Source organism: Sarcophilus harrisii, chromosome 3, assembly GCF_902635505.1.
Source record: "Sarcophilus harrisii chromosome 3, mSarHar1.11, whole genome shotgun sequence".
NCBI lineage: Eukaryota > Metazoa > Chordata > Mammalia > Dasyuromorphia > Dasyuridae > Sarcophilus > Sarcophilus harrisii.
The window spans coordinates 459441319-459468278 of NC_045428.1; the positions used below are offsets into that span (position 1 = coordinate 459441319).

At 34.6% G+C, this 26960-nt stretch overlaps 1 protein-coding gene across 4 annotated transcripts in view; it reads left to right on the forward strand.

Annotated features, from left to right (window-relative positions):
* Positions 1-1377: 1377 nt before the first annotated feature.
* Positions 1378-26960, forward strand: part of CDON (cell adhesion associated, oncogene regulated) — a 105966-nt gene continuing 80383 nt past the window's right edge. The window contains exon 1 of one of the 4 annotated variants that reach the window (XM_031960932.1): positions 1378-1667. The gene's annotated coding sequence lies outside the window, so the exon portion shown is untranslated. Of the gene's footprint in view, positions 1668-1740; positions 4765-11847; positions 12203-26960 lie in introns of those variants that run through there. The other 3 variants (XM_031960928.1, XM_003764393.4, XM_031960929.1) reach the window with 3 other exon arrangements.

The window sequence follows — 26960 nt, forward strand, 5'->3', positions numbered from 1 at the left end:
TCTTACAACAGGTTTGTAAGAGACCTTCTTGCATGTCAAAAATCATACAAGATTTCCTCAAAGATAAAATAGAAATTACTTCAGCAGAAGACTCTATGATGAATAATATCAAGAAAAACATAAAATATAGAACATGCTTGCCATGGAGCAGCTGTTCCTCATTGGATCACTGTGAGTTCCTTGAAGAAAGGAAACTGAATGTGGATCACAACATTTCTCACTCTTTTTGTCGTTGTTCGCTTGCATTTTGTTTTCTTTTTCATTTACTTTTGATATTTTTTATCTTTTTTTGTATTCCTAATTTAACCCAGTGTCTGATACACAGTAGGCGCTTAATAAATGCTTATTGATTTAAGTCGACTAGAATTGGAGGATTTCAGAGAGAGAGAGGGGAGATCTTTGGGATGCTTTTGCATGTGAATGACATTTTGCAGCTTTTTTTGCCGTAGCACTTTGCAGATCCGACGAAACGGGTTCCACAATCAAAAAGTTGGGGGCATGTAAAGGGAAAATGGAAGCGGATAAAGAATGCCTATGTTAAATGGGCAACCAGGTGGGTCAAAAAACGCATGGAGTTCTTTGGAAGCATTTCAGTGAGAATCCGGGGGAAGGTCACAAGGTATTTCCCATTATACTCTTGTCTGCTGCATTTCTGTCTTCGGTCGGGGCTTACTTTCTGGGCTCTTAGCACAGCCAGACAGGAAAGAAATGGGAGAACTGAAGCGTGGGGAGGGTGCGTGTCTATGTGGCATCTGAATCCACTGACGAGGCAGTCGGGGAGAGAGACCCCGAGAGGAGAGAAGGGATAGGTGCTCAGAGACCGACTTGGATGACGACTGCGGTTGTCAGAGACTGGCCAGACAGGCAGAAGGTGGGACCTCCCACCTCCCCAGAAGAGGAATGTAGCCTCTTCCATAGGAGGACAGGTGAGGGGGAGGCTGTGTGTGAGCATGATGCGTACGCCATGACAAGGATCTCTTCTTTCGCTCTCACCCCATGAGGCATCTGTAAACTGAAACTGCTCCAAGACTTACCAAGTGGAGCCAGCGGAGAGCGCAGAGACAAGAGGACTGTTACCTCTCCACTTAGCGCTTCCCCCGTGCTTCGCGCGTACTTGGTATGGCCCATCTCGCCCCGCCTCCCGTAGGAGATCTGGCAGCCTGCGCGCGCCGCCGGGAGAACCACGCCCCTTTCGCCTCACCTCTCCGGAGTGGAGAGTGTATCGCTAAGGCCCGCCCCTTTCTCCCTGGCCCATCCCCTTTTGCGGCTGGCCCAGTGCCGGCGAGGTGACGCGCCCGCGCGTCCCCTTCGGAGTCCGGCGCGCGGCCGCGGGGACGCGCTCTTGGCCCCGCCTTCCGCTCCCCGCCTCCCTCCCCCCACCTCGGTGTCCCGACTCGAGCCCGAGCCCCGGGGTGAGGAGAGTGGGAGCCTGCCGCCCACCCGCTCGCTGCGCCGGCCTGCCTTGCGCTCGCACGCACCGCCTCCGCGCCCCTGCTGTGGGAGGCGCCGCCGCGTTCTCCCGGCAGCTCCTGCCCGGTGGATGGAGGGGCCCGTTCGGATCGCCGCCTCAGCCGCCGCCGCCGCCGACCTGGGGGATGACCTGGAGGTGGCTCCCGGAGCCGGCTGCCTCGCAGGACGTTTGTGGGCTTAGCCAGCCCCGCTGAGAGGTGCGGGGCTCCCGCGGGGCCGGCGGGCTGGGGGCGCCGGGGGCGGGAGACGGACCCCCTGCCGGCGGACTGGGAGGTGGGAGGGAGGCCCGGGGGGAGCCGGCGGGATGAGGTGTCAGTGACCTCAGCGATCCGCCGAGGCAGGTGAAGGGCTAGCGCTGTGCGTACAGTGGGGGCGGCGCAGGGCGCAACCCCCTCCCAGACCCTCCTTTCCCTCCCTTTCCTCCTCCCTATCGATCCCCGCCGAGCCCCCGAGAGCGACGGTGATTTATGTGTAGGGAGAAGCCGGAGAAATTTCCCCCACAATGTATCTTTCTCTGTCTCCACGCACTCAGTTACTTCCCAGCCCCAGGGAGCGTATTTTTCCTTGTGTGCAAAGCTTTCTGTGGTTTGCATTATCATTTACTAAATACATTTCAGCTCGCTCTTTATTTCAGCCTGCAGCTTCCAGACCTTTGCGTGCTTGCTTTCTCCTCACATCTAGGAATTTCAGTAATAACTCACCGAAGGGGGGATAGATCGATTCCCTCACCCTCCTCTCTTATTGTTCTCCCCAACCCCTCCAGATCAGGTGGAAGGCTGGAGAGCCTGCTGCTGTTGAGGGTGCCTGCTTTTGCTTCTCAGGACCACTAAGGGTGGCAGGTGCTTTGTAAAGACAGACTTCTTAATAGCGAACTCAACTACAACTTGGGCGACGTCATCCACAAATACTCTTTCCTATTTTCTTATTTCTTGGAAAATAAGGTTTGGACTAAAAGGTGACTGGAGATTTATGCTGACTAGTGTGAGAGCACAGGAAACCAGGCTGCTTTTGACAGAAAGAATTAATTGATGTGATAACCCCTTAACTGTCAGCTAACTAATTTGAATGTGATGAGTTAATTCTCACTGCAATTCATTGAGAGCTCTAAACCGACAATTATTGAGGGTTTTGTATTTATACTTGTAGTTGTCTTTTATGTAACTGTGGAGCCAGTTTTGTCTTTGCAAGAAAAACTGGAAATTTTGTGGAGATTTTAAATGAGCTTGTTTTAATATAACTGCTCCACTAGAGAATATTTTGGGTAACCTGGAGAGGCATGAAATGTTGAATTGCAGTATCTGTCAGGCACATGTTGAAATAAACTGCCTCATACTTTGTTATATGAGAAGGATGGAGAAAACCTGTTTTGTTTTGTAAAGATATATGTCCTAGCTGTGTGGAAACATTTAAAGCTGAAACATTTTATATCTCTACTAAGAAATATAGCAACAGTATATATTGTTTAAACTTTGTGTAAAAACTTTATAGAAATTGTGTCTGAACAATTTAGTTAACCAGTAAAATCAGTAACTAGAAGTACTATGCTATTGTTTGTCTGGTAAGTCACATGGGATAAATACTTTGATTACTATGGCTCTCATTAACCTTCTTTTCTATGGAAAGTGCTTAAAGACCCCAATTTGAATGCCAGAGAAATACTATATAAAGAATCACAGGACTTAAGATCCTGTTAATCTCGCTTCTGAGTCTATCACTGCTCTCACCTCCCTTGCAGGTGCTTTGATTTGGTGTGGGAGGAATTTAACACATACCTTTTCTTCAGGTTAGTAAGATTGGCTAGATCAGGACAGGGATACTAAAACAGCCAATTTCTGTCATGGGGCTTTGCTGCTAAAGGGCACAGGGAAGCCTTGTTAATAGTTATTATTTTTGCCTTCCCCTCACCCTTCTGATTTGCTAGATTTTAAAAACTTAATTTACTCATATTTAATTATCCTATGTTCTAGTTTTATTTCTTTTTTTTATTGAAATAAAGATTGAAGCAAAATTTCTCTTAGTTGTTTCTTACATATTGAAAAGTGGCTACATCAGTGCCCTCTATACTTCTGGGGAAATAATTGCAAGGATTACATACTCTGAATGATCAGAGTTAGGAATGGGGCATTGAGGAATGATGGAGTTCAAAAATGTGAAAAATAGCTTTTGTTTTAAAAAGTTTTAATAAGACATCACCTTTATTAGTGTTTGCATTACATAAATTACAGATAAGCAAACACAAAGTGGAACTAGATTGACAATAAAAAACATCTTAAAAATATCCTCTCTAATGTCATTAATGTTAAGTCCAACCTACTAAATGTCCACATTTTTCTAAGTGCCTTTTTAAAAGTGAAATTTGTTGGGTTGAATTGATGAAGAATGCTTTGCTGTTTTCACTTAAAATCTTTGGAGTACACTGAGAAATTCCATTTGATGTTTGTGGCTGTGTGCTTTTCTTTAGTTCATTTTCAAGAGAGTAGAAGGGAGGGGAAATAAAGAAGGGGAAAAAGATTTTACTTTATCCTTTTCAGTTAAAATTAAGGAATCATGATATGGGAAATACAGCATGTCAGTTTGAGAATCTTGGATTAGGAAAAAAAAAAAACCTGTCTCTTTTCCCCCTTCAAGTTTTCTCTTATTGTCTGTGGGCTTTCCACTATTGTCAGGCTTAAAACATACAGTATCATTGTCATCTGTCTTCTAAATAATAGTCCTGAGGTGATATTATTAATGTGGCCTTTTAAAATCAAACTAATTATACTTGCCTAAAAGAGCCACATGTGTGTGATTCTAGCTGCCTGGTGCCTTTTGAGAGCCCTGGAGACAAGCTAGTGAATAGAGCTGAAAATTCATTCTGTATTTGATTAAATGGAACAGACTCGCTGCTCCTTACCCCAGCAGGGGCTATGAGATCTCTTGATCCCCGAAGCGGCTCCAAGACCCTGGGAATTCCATTAGCGAGCACCTGAGGAATTTCTGCCCTGCAGTGCCTTTTTTGTATGTGTGTATGTGTGCATGTGTAGAGAGAACATAGCAGAGTGGTGATGGGCGGGGGAGGAGGCTACATTAGAAGGCTCCATATGTTAGCAGATCTAAAATCAAGGCATGACTTAACAGCTTATCTTGTAAGAGAAAAGCCCAACCCCAAAGCAGACTTATAGTCAGGACTTTATTAAAAGTGGAGCTATGGTGATACGTCTTTTACATTGAAATGAACTTCACTTTAAGGTACAAAAAGTGACTTTTCTGCTGTCTTGTCTGAAGCTAGCACAAGCATATACACGTTTGCAAACGGTAAGTTTTTTTGAATGATTTCTTGATAAGTATGAAAAGCTGAATTAGAATTTGTTCTTGTCTTTAAATGTTGGTGTCTTGAAATGAATTTTGCAGGTGAAAGCAAATCAGACTATTTCTTGTGTAACTGATTTTGCTGAGATGGCAACCTTGTTTGCTTAAGCATTATTTCAGTTTTTTAAAAAATTTAATGATTTCCATATTTCCATTATATTCCATATACATTGTGATGGTAGCATTTTCACTCATTTACCATTTTGATCTTTTCCTTTGATTTATTAAGAATTTATATTTGTTATTTGAGGACATTTTCCTAGCATTGTTTCAGTTTTTTCAGGCTCTGCTATGCTGTCTTGGTAGAAGACAAAACCAAATAAAAATACGATCACCATAAAACCTCAAAAACTTCAGTGTTCTGAGTAACAATGTATGGATATGAATTTTATTTAGAATTTGTTAGTTCACTTTGATTTTGATATGCTTTTTTGAGGGGTGGATATGAATTTTATTTAGAATTTGTTAGTTCACTTTGATTTTGATATGCTTTTTTGAGGGATTCAGTTCTGAATTATAACCTGGGCTTTCTAATTATTGATACTAATGATTTTTGATTTTGGGTTAAACAGTTAATGCTGATAGTGATGAATTCCATTGGCAAGGCCATATATCTTTGGGCAAATATTCAATATGAATGTTTGAAGATTTATTGATTATATTTTGTCATTAACAGGATCTCTTCTCTCTCACTTTCCTTCCCTATTATCTCCTACCAAATTTTCCTTATGGTAAGGTAGGCTTAACAAAATTTAGAAGTATTTTTGAATGTTTTTAATTTTTCCTCACATTTAGTTTAATGTGGACCATCTACTACTTATAGTCAAGTGGAAAGGGCTTATTGGATTCATCGGAGTAAACATTGAAGTTCAATATTACATTGATAATGTCATGGGATCACATTTGTTTATTTGCCTTACTAAACTAAAAAAAGGTCTGCAAAGAAATTTTTATACTTCCAATAATCATCTGGAATATGAGTAGGGGCTTTATTTTCAAAAGTCATTGTGGTCCTTTTAAAGCATGATCCTAGGATTTCTTTCTTTCTTTTTTAAAGTAAGAAGGGATCAAGATGGAAGTTAGCCAGTGGTCTGACACATCTTACTTGAGGGGAAAAAACTGCAATGGTTACACTGAATTGTCTATTTAACTTAATGCTACTACTTGTTTATTTGGTCCCACTTGAAATTGGTTAGTTTATTTTATTTTGAAATTACTCAAATGTAAACAAAGAATTAAGTTGATATAGCATTTTTTTTTTTGTTAACCCTGAGAATGTGCCATTCTTTTGTGAACTTAATGTGCATTTTTCTGTTATTTAAATTGCTCTTATCTTTGAAATCTTGTATGGTGAAGAGTTTTTTAAATGTTGGCAATAATATAGGATTATCTAAACCTACAATCTCAGAATACTGTTAGCATTTATTAAAAATTTCAAAAAATGTACTGTATTATGAAATATTTTATTGCTATTTTTAAAGTTCCTGGCTAGTGAAAACAGATCTTTCCCCCCCCCCCAGAAGCAGCATAAAACTAGTTCCAATTGGCTATATTTTCTTTTGTGACAGTAATACTTTTGTTTAGTGCTTTGTAGTTCACAAAATGCTTTTACAATATAGAGGCTCATTTGATCCTCTGAATAATCCTTTGAAGTAAATGAGTTTTTTTTTTTTTTAATCTCCATTGGCAAATAAGGAAACTGATAATAAGAGAGAAATGAGGTGATCTACTAAAGGTCACACAGAAGGAGAAACCAGCACTCTTTTTCACTTTTTCTGACTTTTAAATCCAGTATTTTTTTCTCCACTGTATCCTGCTTTAAGGAAAGTAATTATGTTATTTGAAAACAGTTAATAATCAACAAATATGTGCTGGCTCTGATAATAGCTCCTCAGGGCCCACATTCCACAGAATCTTTTCACGTCTTCCAATTCTCAGAGTACAGAATTTGGAAACTGAGAAATAGGAGATGTTAAAAACTTGCATATGATAAAGGAGTGCCTTCTAAGGTACCTAATATTTAAAATGCTTAGTAGACCAGAATTTACATTTGGAATTGTAAAGGAGCAACATTTATCTCAATGTAAAGAAAATTAGCATTTTTGCCTTAAAATATACGTGAGAACAATATGATAGCGGGTAGAGATTTACTTGTGATGAAAATAGGAATGAACCGAACACATTGGTATTAGACTTATTTTCAAAAAAAATTATTTTTTAGGTACAAAACTTCAAATCTACATCATAATAAATATTTCTTAGACCCTGTCTTTCCTAAAATTTACCTCCATATCATATTATCTGTTTTTTTTTTTTAGGTTTTTATTTACATTGAAATTAATAAGTATGCTAAATTTTGTCACTATAACTAGAAAAATTTAGGAAGAAGCTGAGTCAGTTGCTTATTTGGGTAGGATTAGGGAAAAAGAAAACCCCAAACTCTTTCTGTATTGTCTTAATCCCTTTCTATAAAATATTGCTAGCATATTTTCTAATGTATCATAATTTAAAACTAGAAGGGACCTTAGAAATCAATAATCTCATCCAATCTAGTCATTTTACAGATGACAGAACTGACTAAGGCACAGAGGGGTTCTCATTTGCCCAAGGTCACATAGAATAGGATCTTCAGACTACAAGTATAGTGCTTTCCCATACTCTGGAAGAATCTCACATCTAGTTGAAACACTAGTGTCCTTCCATCCCAACCCTACCTCCCTTTCCCTAGAAACATATTTTTGGTAGATTTGGGGAGGAAAGGATTGTGTTTTAATTGCTGTTTACCAATCACTTGGTAAAGGCATTTAGAAGCAGTGCATAGTATTAATACTCCAATTTATGTTATAATAGATAAAGCATTTATTTCTCTTTTTTTTTGTGGATAGAATCATTTATTTTATTTTATTTTTATTTAATAGCCTTTTATTTACAGGATATATGCATGGGTAACTTTACAGCATTAACAATTGCCAAACCTCTTGTTCCAATTTTTCACCTCTTACCCCCCCCACCCCCTCCCCTAGATGGCAGGATGACCAGTAGATATTAAATACATTAAAATATAAATTAGATACACAATAAGTATACATGACCAACACGTTATTTTGCTGTACAAAAAGAATCAGATTCTGAAATATTGTATAATTAGCTTGTGAAGGAAATCAAAAATGCAGGTGTGCATAAATATAGGGATTGGGAATTCAATGTAATGGTTTTTAGTCATCTCCCAGAGTTCTTTTTCTGGGCATAGCTTAGTTCAGTTCATTACTGCTCCATTAGAAATGATTTGGTTGATCTCGTCGCTGAGGATGGCCTGGTCCATCAGAACTGGTCATCATATAGTATTGTTGTTGAAGTATATAATGATCTCCTGGTCCTGCTCATTTCACTCAGCATCAGTTCGTGTAAGTCTCTCCAGGCCTTTCTGAAATCATCCTGTTGGTCATTTCTTACAGAACGGTAATATTCCATAATATTCATATACCACAATTTATTCAGCCATTCTCCAATTGATGGACATCCATTCAGTTTCCAGTTTCTAGCCACTACAAAAAGGGCTGCCACAAACATTCGTGCACATACAGGTCCCTTTCCCTTCTTTATAATCTCTTTGGGATATAATCCCAGTAGTAACACTGCTGGATCAAAGGGTATGCACAGTTTGATAACTTTTTGAGCATAGTTCCAAACTACTCTCCAAAATGGTTGGATTCGTTCACAACTCCACCAACAATGAATCAATGTCCCAGTTTTCACATCCCCTCCAATAATCATCATTATTTTTTCCTGTCATCTTAGCCAATCTGACAGGTGTGTAGTGGTATCTTAGAGTTGTCTTAATTTGCATTTCTCTGATTAATAATGACTTGGAGCATCTTTTCATATGACTAGAAATAGTTTCAATTTCTTCATCTGAGAATTGTCTGTTCATATCCTTTGACCATTTTTCAATTGGAGAATGGCTTGATTTTTTATAAATTAGAGTTAATTCTCTATATATTTTGGAAATGAGGCCTTTATCAGAACCTTTGACTGTAAAAATATTTTCCCAGTTTATTGCTTCCCTTCTAATCTTGTCTGCATTAGTTTTGTTTGTACAAAAACTTTTCAGTTTGGTATAATCGAAATTTTCTATTTTGTGATCAGTAATGATCTCTAGTTCAAGCATTTATTTCTCAATAAATGTTCTATGTTCATGGCATGCTAAGTACACACCCTCCCACTCACACCTCCTTCCCTCCCCCCCATACACAAGAAACTAAGACTGTGCCTATTCTCAAGGAGTTTGCATTCTGAAGATAACATATTAACAGGAGCTGGAAGGCACAGCAGCATGGCTTGGAGTAGTTTGGGAAGTAGAATCCAATAAAATAGGCAAACCACATACCTATCAGGATTGAGGTCTAAGGGCCGAATTCAGGTCACTGGTGTCTAGAAGATGAATGTACAGAAGTTGCCAGATTATCAGCAAAGGTGGAAGCTCTTATAGCCTCAGAGATTGAGATGTTCTCTGAATCATTACAGTTCTACCAGATTTCACTGTTGCAATATGAAGTGAAGAACTATTGGTGCTGAACTATTAAGCTGGCATAGCATTAGGTATATATTTGTTATATGTGGGATTAAATATGAAAGATAACTCTTCTACTTATTTGCACTAATATTATGGAAATAAGACTATCCTAGGGGAATATAAGCCAACAGACATAATCAAGTTAGAAAGGTTTGAAGTTAAGGAGTTGAGATGCTTATCAGAGGATTAGCCAGCAACTGATGAAAATTTTTGATTACAGTAACTCAAGAATATGTATAATAGATATATCTGTGTATACCATAATTAGAAAAACCAAGTTTCCATTTGCATTGGCAGAGGGAATATCCATGTTGATGAAATACAAATCCTTGAAGTGTGGTAATCATAGGGATATAGATTTTACTTTACTATAAGGAACTTCATCAATTAATTATACAGACTAAAAAAATAAGCTTCCTGTTTCTAGAATTATTCAATATCAAGGTTATTGCAAAGGATTTTTTATGTAAGATTCCTTCCAGTTCTAGTATTTTGTAAATCTATGAAATAGACTTGTGAAGTGGTCTGGAATCTAACCACTATTTATGACATTCTTAAAGGGAAAATGTATTCTAACTTTCAAACAAGCATGTTACAAATGAACTTTAGGAAGCAAAATGAACTTTTAGGAGTATATTCCTTTTGTGAATTGGGGATTATCTTTATTTACCCTTTTTCATCCAAAGAACCCTTATTATTCTTCATATTATCCTGATTAGTTAAGTGTTAAGTCTGTTTGCTGTACTCTCACTAAAGGGAAAGTTGGGGAAATGGAAGAGAAGGGGTTTTCTGAAATAGTGTTCTCTATTTTCAATATACCTGTGAACTTTCCAAAACATTCTTTGTCATTTTGGAACTCTTCTCTTTATTCTACCTACCTTCGCCCCTTCTACATCCTTCCTACCTATCTATATCATAACTGTATAAAACGTAAGTAATTAAAAAAAAAAAGCCCAATAGATTTTAAGGGTAAATCCTCACTCCACTTAACCAGATTGTTTTTTTTTTTTCCTTTAATTATTAGGAGAAAGAAGCAAGTCATTTATGTAAAATTGTTTTAAAGAAAATGATAGATTCATTAAAACCATCCACTGTATCTGTTGAAGTCAGTACGTGCATTTAGTCCAATATTTTATACTCCTAATCTACAGGTATAATATTTTTTTCAGTAACAATTGATGTTTAGAATGATGAACTAGAGTCACTATAATTCCCTGAAACATCAAGGAAGAGTTAAATTATGTTCCGTATTTTATAAGGCAGTGTGTTGTGCTCTTTAGCCTTGGGCAAGTCACTTAATATTTCTGGAGCTTAATTTTCCCCTCTGTCAAAAGAGAAAGATAATGCCTATCCTCTTTAACTCTTTGTGAACATTAGATATTATAGAGAAATATATTGAAAGCTGTAAAAATCTTGCTATTACACAGAAAGGAGTTTAAATGTTCCCTTCAATTTAGGTTTTAGGTGTGTACTACATCTACATATGTATGTACCATGCTTCCTCCTCACTTGACCTTTTTGTCATTACCATACCCTTCATTTTTTAGGGTGATGAAACTCAAGATGTTATGATGTGTCATGGTTGTCAAAGGGCCTTGACACCCTGGAAATGGAAATAGTGCTATGGGAAATGCTGTCTTTTAAAATGAATGATCAGGAACCTAACCAATTAAGTCTATTGAACTCATATGCCATGTCTAACAATTTACCAAACTTAGAATAATAATATTAGGACAAACATGAGACTAAGGAAAGAAGAGAGGTAAAAAGAACAGATAACTCTAGGAAAAATCTGATGTCACATCAGAAGACTTTACTAGTATTTTTACATTTAAAAATTTCAGATTATATTTATGTGTACATATATACACATACACACACATATATACTAGACATGTCATCATTGATATAAATATTTGAAATATATGTTTGGGGGTGACAAAAAACTGTAAATAAACTAGATGTCCTTCATTTGATGGATGGCTGAACAAATTATATGAATGTCATGGAATTTTTTCTGTGTGTGCTTCAGGAATAATGAATATGCTGAATTCAGAGAAATATGGGAAAACTTGAATGAAGTCATGTAGAATAAAGGAAGCAGAACGAGGAGAATACACACAATGACAACAATAAAGTAAACTGAAAAAGTCACTAAAAATCTTATTGTTCCTGTAAAGGGTATCCTGTTCTCTGCTTTTGCTCAGGCCACCTATGGCTGAAATGTATCTGCTTCTGTCTTATAGAGTCCCTAGCTTCTTTCTCAGTTCTACTTTGACTGCTAATTCCTTTTTTAATAAAAATATTTCTTTTTAATACACATTGATTTATGAATAATTTTGGGAGAGAAAAATCAAAACAAAATGGAAAAATCATGGGAGAGAAAAAAAACAGAAAAAATAAGTGAACATAGTATGTGTTGATTTTCAATCTCCATCGTTCTTTTTCTGGATGCAGATGGCATTTTCTATCCAAAGTCTATTGAGATTACCTTGGAAGGTAATCTCTGTAGAGAGCTTTATTGATTCTCAGTGGCTATCTATTCTGTACTTCCTTCTCCTTTCCCTCACTCTCCAGCAAATTACTTTGTGTGTATTTTTTATATACTTTTCTATATACATTTGTTTGTTTTTTCCCCTCACTACAAGAAGTAACCTCCTTGAGGCCAAGGATGATTTGTTTTTGACTTTGTATTCTCAGAACACATAGTTGGCACTTAAATATTCCTCTTTGAATGAACTAAGATGAAATGCGGTGATCTACCATGATTCCAGAAGTATGAAAAGTTGCATACCCAGTCACCTGTGGTCGGTAGGTTGTTTGATTTGCTTAGTTCTTTGTTACAAAGATGAGCACATATAGGTGGGGAGGGGGGGAAGAAAAAAATAAGGGAGCATTGACTCCTTTAAAAAGAAAAAGCAATAGGAAAATTTAAAAAAAGATAGATGTTATGATGCAATATTTGGTATCTGCAATTTAGTGGCATCATTGACTTGTAGTTAGGTAACCTGGGATCAAATTTTAGGTCTGACTTTGCTGTATCATTTAATTTCTTTGAGTCTCAGTTTTACCAGTGGTATAATGATGGTAATAATAATTACACTAGAGGCAAAGTTGTGTAGTGTTTAAAGAGCTGGTCTTAAAGTTAGGAAGACTTTGGTTGACACATACTGTCTGTGTGACTGGCAGTTTGCTTAACTCAGTGTCCTGGTTACTTTTGTAAAGTTTAAATTTAGAAATGGTACTAATCTGCATTGGAAAAAAAATAATTCTTTTGGAGTTCTCTAAATAAAAATTATAGGTTGGTAAAAAAAAATGCAGAATTGTTGCAAGGAAAGTAGTTGGTAAATTGCAAAACATAAGTGTGAGCTAATGTCATTCATAGTGTCTTAGGTTATTTAAATATTAAAACTATGTCCTGGTCTTTCTCTTGCCAAGAAACAAACTGAACATTGTTCTCTGTGTATAGTAACAGAGTGCAAGCAATTAGTATTTGCTTTTGTACTATAACTTGATGTCTATTTGTAGATAATTGCATGCACTACCTACTTGGAGGTGAAATTGGCGCGGGAAATGATTAATGGATAAATTGCTACTTTTATCAGGCTGTGAAATTGTTGTGACATCAGAACTTGGCAGTTTATTTTACTTTAATAAAAAGAAAAATAGCATCACAAGCTGCGGGTAAAACAATAATTCTTTTCTCTCATTTATTTTGGCTTATTTTCATGGTCTTATCCTCTGGGCATGTGTTTTACAATAAATTAACATTACACTTGATAACAAGTAATAAGTCTGGGGTGGGGTATATGGAGTGAAGAATGGTTTCAACCAGTTTTCATTTGTACAACAAACTTAGCTATCTTTTTCAGAGTTTAAACTGTTATCCATATTTTCTACCCTTTAGAGTAAATCCAAACCAGGTCTGGTTTGGAAATACAAGAGATATAATATAAACCATTATAACATAATAGAACATTGAACTATATTCCCTAATGAATAGCTATTTATTGGAGAAGCAGGTAGTTGACATAGTTATCTTCTACTACTAGATTTATAGAAAGGGATTCACTTTACCGTTATTACCACAGTAATCTGTGAGAAATTTTTATTTGCGTAAAACATGACCATCTGTGTAAAACCCTGAGCTTTTGGCAGAAAGGTGCTATAGAAAGTGCAAATGTAGACTCATATCTGTTATTCTGCTCATAGCTATGCACTCAATCACTTTATTCCAAAATGTTCTTCACTTGCATTTTTTTTTCTTATTTATATGTGTACTTTTCTCTATTTTAATAAAATTGAAATTTTAGATCTTTTAAATTAAATGATAAATCTTTCAATCTGAAATGAAGTAATTGATCATTTTCATGTTCTAGAAGATGATGTACATATAAACCACTAAATATAAGGAAAGAAATAAATTTAAATTTCTGAATTAAGTTTAAATATATTTAAATTCTGGAATGAAATTGCATTTTTATGCTAGGATGTCTCAGTTGAATTAAGGTAGAACCTAATTCTAATCTAAGTTTGTGGGTTACTTCTTATTGGTCAGATCACTATTATTACAATGCCATTTTGATACTTCATTTAATCATTTAGGTACAATTCAATAATTTATTTTGAATTACTATTTCTGCTCTTCAGAAAATTATATTATGGCAAGGTACCACAAAATTCAATATTTTACTTCCACTTGAAACGAATTTTAAAATTTCTAATATGTAGCATATTAGAGCAATTTATGTATTTTTTAGGTTTTAAAATATTGAAATAAAAATACCAACAACTCTACTTTTTGTTCTCAGCCATCATTAAAAATTTAGTTCAAAGATTTGTCTGGCTCTTCCTTTGGAAATGATCTCTTCTTCCTCCACTTAAATGATCTTGGGCAAATCACTTCAACCTCTGAGCATTAATTTCCTCATCTGTAAAATGAGAGAATTTGGACTAGATCACCTTTAAGGTCTTCTTGTTCTAAATTGATTATCCTTTTAAAATCTTCAATTGTTAGTCATAGTTGAACAGATGAGTATTTGGGGACACATAAATTGAATTTACAATATAATATAAAGGGGAATAAATATATGAGGTAATTATGATATGATATGATACAAGGTAATTATAAATTATACAATAATTTCAGAACTACCAAGTATTTCCTTTTTCTTTTTTTCTTTCTTTCTTTTTTTTTTTTTTTTGAGAGGCAACCAGGATTAAGTGGCTTGCCCAGGATCACACAGTTAGTAAGTAAGGCTGGATTTGAACTAGACTAGAATAATATTTAATTCTTTTAAAGTTATTATTATTTTAGCCAGATTTCTATTAAGAGATCTTAAGTATCCTTGAATATTATATCTTGGTCATGTTTTATGATTGATTTTCTTTGAGGTTAGATTAGATTTTTCAGTACATATTTTGGTGCTGAAGTTTCTGAGGGCACAGAAAGACAGTTTGTAAGTGTTGTTTATATTGGTGTGTTATAAGTATTGCCAGCAGTATTATCAGTTTGTGTTGGAGATTAATTTTTAAAATCTTTATCATGGTGATGAGATCTTCAGTGTTGAGTGTGATTAGTAGAGGAATTGATAAAAAATTAATCCCACAGCGGGCAGGGAGAAGGCGCTGACAGCTCTGAAGGGTCTCTAGAGTCTCATTTGGCACATCCTGTCAGAAATCCCTGTGGTCATGTCTCATAGTTAAATTTTCCTCATAAAGTGGGCCATTCTCTGGCTGCTACCTTCCTTTAGGTCAATCTGCCATGACACTCTGCCTCTTGGTGTTTTTCTCCCCTCCCCCATGCCCCATGATATGTCCTCTTAGCTCCACATGCTTTTCAACACTACTTTTCTTCCTTAAAGCTAATTAACTTTTTTAGGGTGCTAAGTGCCTTTCAGGACTTAGCCTGTCAGCTAAGGGCATGCCCCAGCCTTGTGGGGTGCTCCCTTTCTACTAGGTAATTGTGAGTTCCACTGAGGAACTTGTTTTTCATATACTCTCCCACTCTATTTCATATTTACCATTCCCAGTGTCTATTGTATCTCTTCATTTTGCCTGTAACCTCTTCGCTAAATAAATTTATCTTTTGCCAAAGAGAATGGCCATTGTGAATTCTTCACATTACCTAACCCCAACTTTTGGTGCCTACCATCATCTGGTGCCTATATTACCCACATCAACGAGGGTTAGGTCTTAAAATAATTTGATAGTTGTCATATGTGATAACACCCACAGTAGGGCTTTTAATTAGGTAGGACAATATGCTCAGTGATTTGATATTATGTTTTGCCAAATGGGATGTATTTTCAGCTCAGGGGATTAGCTACATGACTTATTAATGCTGACAGGAATTTTGCAGCTACATACATCCCTGTAGATCATGCTAAATGTGAATCTTGGTAAATTGAGGGTGTGATTCTCTTTCCCCCTTCCCTCTTCCCTCTTTGAGCACCACAGTAAAATCTTTTTTTTTTTTTTTAAATAATTTCTTTTGGTTGTCCATTAGTGACTTCTATCCTTAAATAAGTAGGTTAATGGGGAAATTAGAAGAATCTTATTAGCACTATAGAACACTAATTGTTGAGCATATTCCTTGCTTAGCTAGATAGGGATTATATAATCATAGTCATAATTATAACTGTTAGTTGGCTGTATAGTCTCATTAACAAGAGTCTCTGAACAAATACAATTGTCAATGCTGAAAAATTACCCATGCATATATCTTGTAAATAAAAAGCTATTAAAAAAAAAAAAAAAACAGTGGTTCTCAAATTGTGGTCCAGAGAATTCTAGAGATTTCTGAAACCCATTCAGAGGGTCTACAAATACAAAATTAGCTTTTATTTCTAATATGGTAAATGTCTATAAATATAATCACATTAACAAAACAAAAACTCATTTTTTGAGGCAATTGAGGTTAAGTGACTTACAGCTAGGAAGTATTAAGTGTTTGAGACCAGATTTAAACTCAGATCCTCCTGATTTCAGGGCTGGTGCTCTATCCACTGCACCACCTAGTTGCCCCCAATTATTTTTAATAATATAAAAGTTCTTAGAACAAAATTTTGAGAACCACTGGTTTAGAAAATATATAATAATAAAATTTGAAATAAAAGAATAGTGATAGGAATTAGAGCTCTTCAGTGTTATTGAAAAATAAAAATGTGAAAGTATAAAGTTTAAAAGAAATAAAGGGAATTCTTTGTAAAAGAAAAAAAAACGAGTCACACTTGGGAAGCTTTTAAAATCAAAGACTAGGAAACTGATCTTTGTATATCAGCATTTAGAATTTTTCATTCTTCATTGTTAAAATGTGAATCTTCTGGAAGAAAAATCCTTTCATAGTTGACGTTGAGCAAGGAAACAAAGTCTATGTTTGCTTGTAAAGGTCTTTCATTCACTAAAAATGATAGGGTCTTTTGTGAATAGAGAGAGAGTGTACTGTTGTATCAGATAATTTAATACTATATCATGTGATTTAGGCAAACTGGATGATAACAAAGAAATAACAAATCTTGTTTCTTAAGAGCCTGCAATCCCACAAGAATGGTTTTTAGAGGATTTGAAGGGGAAAATCATTGGGTTTTGATTGCATAGACATATGGGAATTCAGAACAAACTCTCTGTTCTGGACTAGTTAGGGGTTCTACTGAGAAGGTACTTTATTTTATTTTATTTTTTTTAACAATTGAAACTCAATTTAAACAAATTGAAACAGTTTTGAACTTTTTATTCCTTATATACTTTTCCTTCTTACTTGCTTTATAGTAGAGACAGTTTTCTTGTCTCCTCTAGTATTTTTCCTCTAATATTTTTGAGCATGTATATTTTCAAAATTATTTGCCTTTCTTTTGGTCCCTCACAATAAATGTCTAAGATTGAGTACTATGGTAGTATTTCCATGAGGACCAAAAACATGAAGATAATAGTGAAAAAAGGCTGAGGGTTCTCATCCATTTCAAAGTTAGATGTTGTTGCTTAAATCAAATTTTTTTTTTTGGTAGAATTAAAAGTCACACTGCTTAAGCTTTTTCCTTTCTGAAATGAGACACAATATGGTATGATGGGCAAAAGACCAGCTACAGACCCAGGAAGAGATGTAGGTTTAATCTTGTCCCTGACACACTGTTTATTCTGAACAAGTCTCTTAACCTCTCAGTGGTCTAGGCAACTCTCTTAAGACTATAAGTTGAGAAGAAGGTTCTGACTTGTGTTGGTAGGAATTTCCTCACCTGGGGATTCTAAATACCATTGAAATCATAAGTCTAGTCCCAATATAATATATAAAAGTTTTGAAATATCCGTAGCATAAAATTGTGAATTTAAGCATAGATTAAAATGACTAAAGCTATAAAATGTAAATATTTGTCATGATTTTTTCTTTTAAGATAAGTAAAGATGATGCCATTTATAAATGTATTTTAAACCATGAATTCTGTTGTCATGGTAGTTTTTTTGGTCCAAAGTATAGTAAACATACTTCTTTTCACAAAACTTACATCAAATTTATTTCTTTTGACTCCTAAATGCTTGTTGCACTTTTGCTTGTAGTTGTAGGAGGCCTTAAATGTTTTTCAGTACATTTTTTAGAATAGGCATATCATTATAGCATTGAAAATACTTGGCTGCTTAGGAACAATAACATTTAAACCCCTGCTCAGAATAGGATTTGAAAGCTTTGCATCTGAGAAAAACATAAAGGGATTTTTTTACAAAGCAGTTTTATGTAATGTTAGTGGCTAACTAAATTTAAAATCTAGAATGCTGTTATTTTTCTTTTCTTCTCTATTAATGTAGTGTACCTTCTGTATTAGAAGAAACTACTTCAGGATCTGGTATATTGATATTTAAAAAAAATCTGTTCTAATTGCTTGGGTACTTACCATAGGATACTTGACCAAATCTTGTTGCTTAATGCCCTCCATTCCTGGGTAGATAGATATTGGGGTTAATATTATGCTAATAACATATCTTTAGTTAAAATAGAAGACAAAATGACTTGGGTTTTAGCACTTAAGTTGGTGATAGCCTGTTGTATGGATTTTTGGTCATTGATCTTAAATTAGCAACACAAGAGGTTATAAGTATCAGCAAGAAACTGATAACTTTTCAGCGTTCTCATTTGATAGAACAGATTTAAAATGAAGACAATAAAACATTATTAAAAATTAATTTTGTTGCTATTCTTTAGGATGATGGAAATCAGAATGAGGCTATAATGGCAACAGAGACCAGCTCCCAGCAAGAGGTGTGAGGCTGTTTATTTTCTCTTTAGAAATGTATATATGACAAGAAGGAAAACTGGCCTTGCTTAACCTAAGCAAATCATTACTTATCTGGGATCTGGCAAGTAATTCGATTAAGGTTGACAGAACTCATATAGTATCAGGATCTGTTCCCTTCCCCCTTTGTGAATGATGATAATCTTCATCTGTAAACTTTAAAAAAAAAAAGAAAAAGAGAAAAACTGAACAAGAATGAACATTACTCATGTAGCTCCCTGAATAAGCATAAACCAAGACTGAGACAGTTGTATATCATACATATAATAATCAAACATATAACAATATATATGGTTTCATACTATAGTGAGTGATGTTAAACTTTTTGTGTTATGCTTTTTAACAGATAATTAAGTGGCTCTAGAGAATTAAAGTAATAGTTGTATCACTAAAGATTGTTGACTTTGGCTTTTAAAATAAATTATTTAATTACATTTATGAAGATTCTATTTCATGTTTTTAAACATCTTGTTCATGATGTTCTATTGAAATAGTAGATTCTCTAGAATCATTGAATGTGTTTTTATACCTATAATAGATTTCCCTTCTACTATAATTCTTGAATAAAATAGATTAGTTTTAAAGTAATTAGTTTTTAATCTGGGGACATTTCTTAAATTTTAGCTATTCATTAATGAGATAAGAAAATGATTTTGACAAATACAACAGAATATTATACTATTATTAATATTGACCAATAATGGTGTTGGCCACTTGCAAATTTAAGGCATTCATTTGCTTGTTTCATTCCTGCTTTTAAAACGTATAATATTGAGTTGACTTTTTTTTTTTTTTTTTTTTTTTTTTTGCTGTACTGGGGTGAGTCAAATTAAAATAAAGTTTGTAGTGATTTTTAGCTTAATCTTTATCTTATTGGACATGGTTATAGGATTGTTAGACACTTCATTTTATAATATATAGATTTTTAAGATTACTGAATTGATAAAGTTAAGGATCAACAAGTTTTATAATAATTGAAGTCTTAAAATTAAGGGAGTTTCAGACTCAACCATAGGTTGAGTAAATGTATTGATTGGCAAAATATGATAGTACAGTTCAGCTCTATTAGATATAAAAAAGTTTTTAAAAAAAAATTCTGGCAGCTGCAAGTGGTTCATGAAAATGGACAGAATTATGTTAGCATTGGTAATGGTTGGCATGATTGGGGCCCATAAAGGAGAATGAAAGACTAGGTAACTTTGCTCACTCTTGCTGAATTTAGTGATGGTCACATATGATCCAGACACTATCTATCTTGATCTTAAATTTGCATCTTCATCTTTTTTTGTATCTTTCTTTATGTGAAGATAGTTCTTTTATGATGGGAAAATATAATTTACTTATGGGCATATTGTGTATCTAAACTTGTAAGAGTACTTCCATTCTAAAAAAGTAAAGAGGAGCTATTTTTGGAACCTTCTGCAAAAAAAAAAAAATATTAAAATGTATTTTTATTTTAAAAGTTCAAATGTTACTTTTCTTAGAATATATGTACATTTTAATAATGCTCTTGAATTTTTTGTGTACCCTTAAAACATTTCAGGCATTTTGGAAAGGAGAATCTTTTATTGGGATCATTATTTATTAATCACTCCAAAAGAAGCCAGATAACATTTAGAAGTGGAACTCAGCAGATGGAGATATTGCTAAGAGAATTTTTGGCATTCCCATTTCTAGTCACATTTCCATTTGCTTCTAAATGATCGTCCCAGGTGTCATTTGTCCTAAAGGAGCTATTGAAAAGCAGAAATGCTATAGCCTGTTGGAAAGGAACCTAAAATGCAGGAAGTAGAAGTAGTGAGGGAACACATCCACAAGTGGTTTCTTGCATTTCCTAATTTCTTTCTCCTATTAGCCTATCTCTTATGGCTTCTTTCCTCAGGAATTCCCCAGGAACTAGCCAAAAATTTAAGTTGGTAACAATAGTGACTTGCTCCTACCTCCCTTTGGAAAATTTCCCCGGGGAAGTGTTCCTTCTTCCTCAGTCTTGTGAATGGGTTATAGATCAATCATGGGAGTAATCTGTGGGAGAACAGCAGATAAGAGGAGGTGGGAATGGAGGAAGAACAACAAGTTGCTATTACTAAGTACTTCTCTCTCCTCCCCTCCTTTAATTAGTAATAACCTAGGTTCAGTGGAAAGAGCAATAGGGTGTAGAACTGGCTAACATAAATAATTGGAGATCTAAGGGGTGAGAGAAGAATAGATTGTGAGAGGACAGTACTTCTAATGTAACACAATGCTATTCCCCACATCGTTTATAGAAACAGATTTGGGAGGATTTCAAAATGCTCCCTACCCAAGCCCTTACTTCAGAGGGCTTTGAAACTTTGCCACTATTTTCTAAGTTTATGTGGAGTTGTTACAGCATTGAACAAAGAAACCAAATTCTCCCATAACTATATAAATTTATGATCTCTTTTCTGCCCAAATAGGAATCCTGACTTAAAGATATTATGAATTTTTGTAATTTTTCAACTGTGATTATTTCAATGATCTTGATTATAGTCTTTGAAAGTTCATTTGAAGTTATTGTATTTTAGAGAATCTACCTTAGAGACAGTTATTCAGGATCAATCAGTTAATTTATTTCAGAAATGAATTTCAATTTAGAACTCTTTGAACAGGCAAAAATCTTTTCCTCAGACTTTCAAAGATGAGTTTAGGGACATGTGTTGTTTGATCTTTTGAATTCGTTATTAGCAATGTTTGGTTTAATGTTTAGTAATAAAAGTAATACATGTTTATCATTAAAATCTAACTTTACTTTCTTCTCTTGAACTTAGTCTGAATACTAAAAGGAAGTTAGTGGGAGAGTATATAGAACTCGACTTGGAGTCAGTAAGATCTGAGTTCAGATTCTGCCTTAGATACTGACTAGCTAGCTCATTTAACTTCTCTCACTGTAAAAATGGGATGATTACAGCTCTCTACTTAACAAGTTGTTGTAAAGGCTCAAAGAATATGTAAGGTATGTAGTAAACCTTGGCATACTATATAAATACTAGCTATTATATTCATAAGATAAAAATAACTATAGTTTGAAATGAAACTAGAGAGGATGCTAATCTTGCTAAAATGAGAATTCTTTTGACTTAATTTGAAATCAAAGTTGAAAGATAAAATCAAAGTCCCTTCTTTCTTTGGGATTATACATCTTATAAATGTTTTTTGGTGGAACATTTTTTCCTTCTAAAATACCTGCATTTTTCCTAGGTGACTAGGAAATACATAGATAATATTTAAACATTATGCTCTTGATAAAACACCCTAGCAAAAAAAATGTATTATAAATAAGCAAATAACTTGTATAGTTGTCTATATGTAGATCATGGAAAATAGCCATAAGTAGATAAAGACTTGAGTTTTGATGTAGACATTTTAACTTTCTTAAGACAAATGCTCAGTTGGTAAATAAATTTCATAAATGAAGAGTACAAAGTTAATTGATCTGTTCCTCATTGACTTCTGTCTCCTTTATTTTCCTTAAATCTATAGTTTGCCATGAGCTTTTAAGCTATATGAGATAATGAATGTTGTAATTTGTATTAATGAAATAAGTAATTTAGACCAATTTTAGTTAACAGGACAGTTTAATTGCAATTGCTAGTTAGTTTAAACAGCATTACATAGCATAGTGCCTGTTATGTGGGTGCTTAATAAAATGTTGATTGATTAAGTAAATGTATACCAGAGTTAAATAAAATCTTTTTTAGGAGAGAGGGAAGATGGGTATTTCTTTGAAAGATATTTGGTGTACTATAGAGAAGAGAATGCTTTCGTGTAATAATACATGCAAATAGTTTCACAAACCTTAAAAGCCTGATACAAATAAGTAAAACTTGCTTTTGAAGTATGATATTTTGATTGCCATCAGAAGAAACTCTGAACTAAGGATTTGTCAAATGGAAAAAAAAAGGCTAACTTCCCTTTATAATTTAGGTTTATTCATCCTTTTCTGGGTTTTTATCTTTTATATAAGGTCATAACTTTTATAATTTAAGGTAGAACTAGATTAGGTTGTTAAAAAAAAAAAACTTTGATTGCAGGTGTGAGTTTAATGGTTTGTATTTTCCTGTAGGCATCATGGGAGAAAACATCACTACAAGTTTGAACAGAATTAGGTTAAGATTGAGAAACTGGTTTTTAATGGACCTTTACTCTACATTTTTGCAATATTAGATGGTGGTTGGTTGTAAGATGATAGAAATGCATGATTTTTCACATTTTGAACTGAGGTCACTTTTTAAAAAATAGCTTTTATTATGTAAATTAAACCAAGTGAATATTTGATCTTATTCTTACAATAATAAAACTAAAAAAAAAATAAAAATAAAAATAAAAAAAAACTAAAAAAAAAAAATAATAAAACTAGATGTTTAAAGAAGAGAAAACAGGGTACAATAGAAAAACCATTACATTTGGTGGCACATGACCTTGACTCAAGTTCTAACTTTGTATTTTACTATTATTTGTAGCTTTGGGAAAAGTCACTTAAACTCTGAGCCTCATGTGATTTTTCTCATTTGTAAAGTAAGAAACTAAGTGACCTCTCTTTGATTAATGATTTTTTTGTCCTTTGGGTTCTTCATAATTTTAGTGTATTTCTTATAAAAAAGTTTTTTCTCATTGAATTGGAAGTAAAAGAGAGAAAAGGTTTGTAAGAAGCATTAAGCTCGATATTGGTAAATAATATACAAATTAAACCAACATAACTCATCCAGAGTTGGATCAGAAGCTCTCAAGATTATATTTTTCTCATTTTAATAGTTAATTTAAAATGGTATTCATGATCTTTTTCAGGGTAAAAATTATTTCCTCAGAGGTATAAGACATTTTTTAGAGGCCATATTAGCTTTTAAGACATTCATTCTGTTTTAGTTCATTGAAATAGTAGCTTATCAAAAGATACCCTATTATAGTCAGACATCAAAGATAATTTCCACAGATGCTTATTTCTAATGTATCATTTATAAATTGGGCGAATATGACTTGATATTTATTTTAGAAAAATAGGCTTTACATATCTAGAGGAATAATAGCTACAGCAAAGGAAAATTTGGTGAATGTGTAAAATGATAAATCATTGTAGTGTTTATGCCCAGGTCATTTATGTTTATTATGTTATCAGCATTCTGTAAAAGATATATTATACAGTGGAAAATATGCTTAGTTTGAAATCCAGAAGAACTAAGTTTGGGTCAGTGTTATAACATTCAGCTAATTAAATTTTGTGCCTAAGGCCCAGGCCAGGTGCTTTTCTTTCTCTTGGTTTTCTCTATTTGTAAAAAGACCACCAATAATACTTATATAGTTTTCTTCACAGATGGTTGTAAGAAAAGTGCTTTTTCAGATATTATAAGATTTCTAAAAATGTGTGCTCTTTTCATTATTATTATTGATGTGAATTGTTTAGTGTTTAATAAGTATTTCTGACAAGAAGTAATAACAGGGAAAGCTCTTTATTTTTCATGACACTTAGCTTTTTGATAAACTGTTGGAAATCTTTGTTTCCCCTCATTTATCACTGTTCTGTTATAACCTAGAATGCATTTGTAAAATAGAGATAGAGCAAAGTTTTTATTTGAGAGATCAAAGTACGGGCTGTTCTCAGTATTGTATGGAAAAATTAAATTCTTTAGTAATTTTTGTCTTTGGTAAATGTAGTGTGGAGTTGATGTTTTTTGATTTTCTTTTTATGTTTTCTTATTCACAGTAAATAGAACATGCTAGCTATCATAACATAGTAACTTCTTTTTTCCTTTTCTCCCTTCCTCCTTCCCTCCCTCCTTCCTTTCCTCCCTCCCTCCCTCCCTCCCTCTTTCCCTCCCTCCCTCCTTCCCTCCCTTCCTCCTTCTCTTGCCCCGGGTCACATGGCTAGGAAACGTTAAATTTCTGAGGCCATTAAAAATTTTTTTAATTGGTTTTTTATATACAAAACATATTACATGGGTAATTTTTCAACACTGACCCTTGAAAAAACTTCTGTCCCAATTTTTTCCCTCCTTCCCCCCATCCCCTCCCCTAGATGGCAGGTAGTCCCATACATGTTAAATATGTTAAAGTATTTATTAAATACAGTATATGTATACATATTTATAATTATTTTGTTGCACAGGAAAGATCGGATTTAGAAAGAAGGTAAAAATAACCTGTGAAGAAAAAAAAAATGCACACAAACAATAACAGAATGGAAATGTTATGTTGTGGTTCATACTCATTTCCTAGTGTTCTTTCTCTGGGTGTAGCTGGTTCTGTTCATTACAGATCAGTTGGAACTGATTTGGGATCCTCTCATTGTTGAAGAAAGCCACGTCCATCAGAATTAATCATCATGTAGTATTGTTGTTGATGTGTATAATGTGCTCATTTTACTTAGAATCAGTTCATGTAAGTCTCTCCAAACCTCTCTGTATTCATCCTGCTGGTCATTTCTTATAGAACAATAATATTTCATAACAATTCATAATTCAGCCATTCTCCAATTGATGGGCATCCCTTCAAATTCTAGTTTCTAGCCACTACAAAAAGGGCTGCACAAACATTTTTGCACGTGTGGGTCCTTTTCCCTTCTTTAATATTTCTTTGGGATATAAACCCAATAGTAACACTGCAGGGTCAAAGGGTATGTACAATTTGATAACTTTTTGAGTAGAATTCCAAATCGCTCCTGACTCAAGGGTTTGTGCTGTATCCACTATGCCATCTAACTGCCCCGACATAGTAAAATCTGTTAGCTAGAAAGCCAACATATAAAAATAAAAACTTAAAAAAAAGAAATCTCAACCAGTTATAACATCATAATATTATCATAACATAGCATAACACAACAATAGCATCATTAGTTAAAAGCAGCTGACTTTCTTGGTAACACAGCCCAAGTAAATCAATACCAGCTAATTGGCAACTCTTGTTTTACATTATATGTCTCTATACCTTCATGTGTCCTTCAAAGTTTCAAAGAGAATATATCTCAATATAAAGTACAATGATTTAGCATCAGAGTACTGGACAAAAATACTATAATCATCTATCCTGCAGAATAGTAAGTACCAGAAGAGGAGTGGTCAGACAGGTAAGAAGAAAAATTGGAAATGGGAGTGTCATGAAAACTAGAGAGAAAAAAGTATGAAGAAGAGTTTTCTAGACTGGCAGAAAAAGAACAAGAACGATGATTGAGAAAGACTTCTGAGATTTGACCATTGAGAAATTAATAGTAACTTTGGAGAGAGTAGTTTGGTTGAATGATGAGGCCAGAAACCATATTACAGAGATTTAAGAAGAGAGTGAGGGGAAAAAAGTAGAGGAATCTATTTTAGATGACCTTTCTCAAGGAATTTAATTACAAAAAGGAGAGATAAGACAATAGTTGGTAGGAGTGGTTGCATCAAGTGAGGATTATTTGAGGATGGTGGATTCAAGAGATGTTTATACACAGTAGGGGAGTGGCCAGTAGATACAAATTGAAAATAAATGAGTATAAGGTAAATTTATGTAACATTTACTTTGTGTCAGGCACTGGGATGACTGCTTTAAAAATGTTACTTCATTTGATTCTCAGAGCAACCGTTTGAAGGAGGTGCTAGTATTATTCCCATTTTACAGTTGAGGAAAATGAGGCAAACAAGAAAATTGACTTGTCTAGATTTACAGCTAATAGGTATTTGAGGTCAGAAAAGAATTCAGGTTTTCCTTACTTGAGTTTCATGATACCTTCCCTGATAGAAGAGGCAATCTCTTAAAAAAGACCAGATGGAATGGTGCTGTTTTTTCATGTTTAGGGGTTTGTCTTGTTAAGGGGAAAGGCCATCTCATCATGTGGAGGCACAGGTGAAGGAAATAGTGAGAGAAGGTATTTTAGGCTATGTGAAATACATGGTGGAAAGAACAGGGAGTTTTCAATCAATGGCTTCCTCTCCCCCCTCCCACCCCCCCCTCCCTCAGGAAAATATGAGGCAGTGCTTTCAGTTGAGACAGTGAAGAGAGAGTGAGCCATGGAAGTTTGATGAGGAATGAAAATGTTTTAGAGTGGTTGTTGTGAATGAGGTAGTGAGTTTATTAGGGAGGTATAAAAGAATTGCTTTGTAGCAAGGAGGTTGAAGCAACCATTTGAGGTTATGTAACATATTTGTAATGGACCCAGTCATCATGGCTTCTTGACTTTTTCCGTCTAGGCTAGGAATGATTGAAGGGTGATATTGTCAGAATTCAAGAGAAGAGGACATTGAAGAGTTGAACTGAATCAAATTGGGGAAAGAAATATGTGATGGTCGGGGAGTCATCTG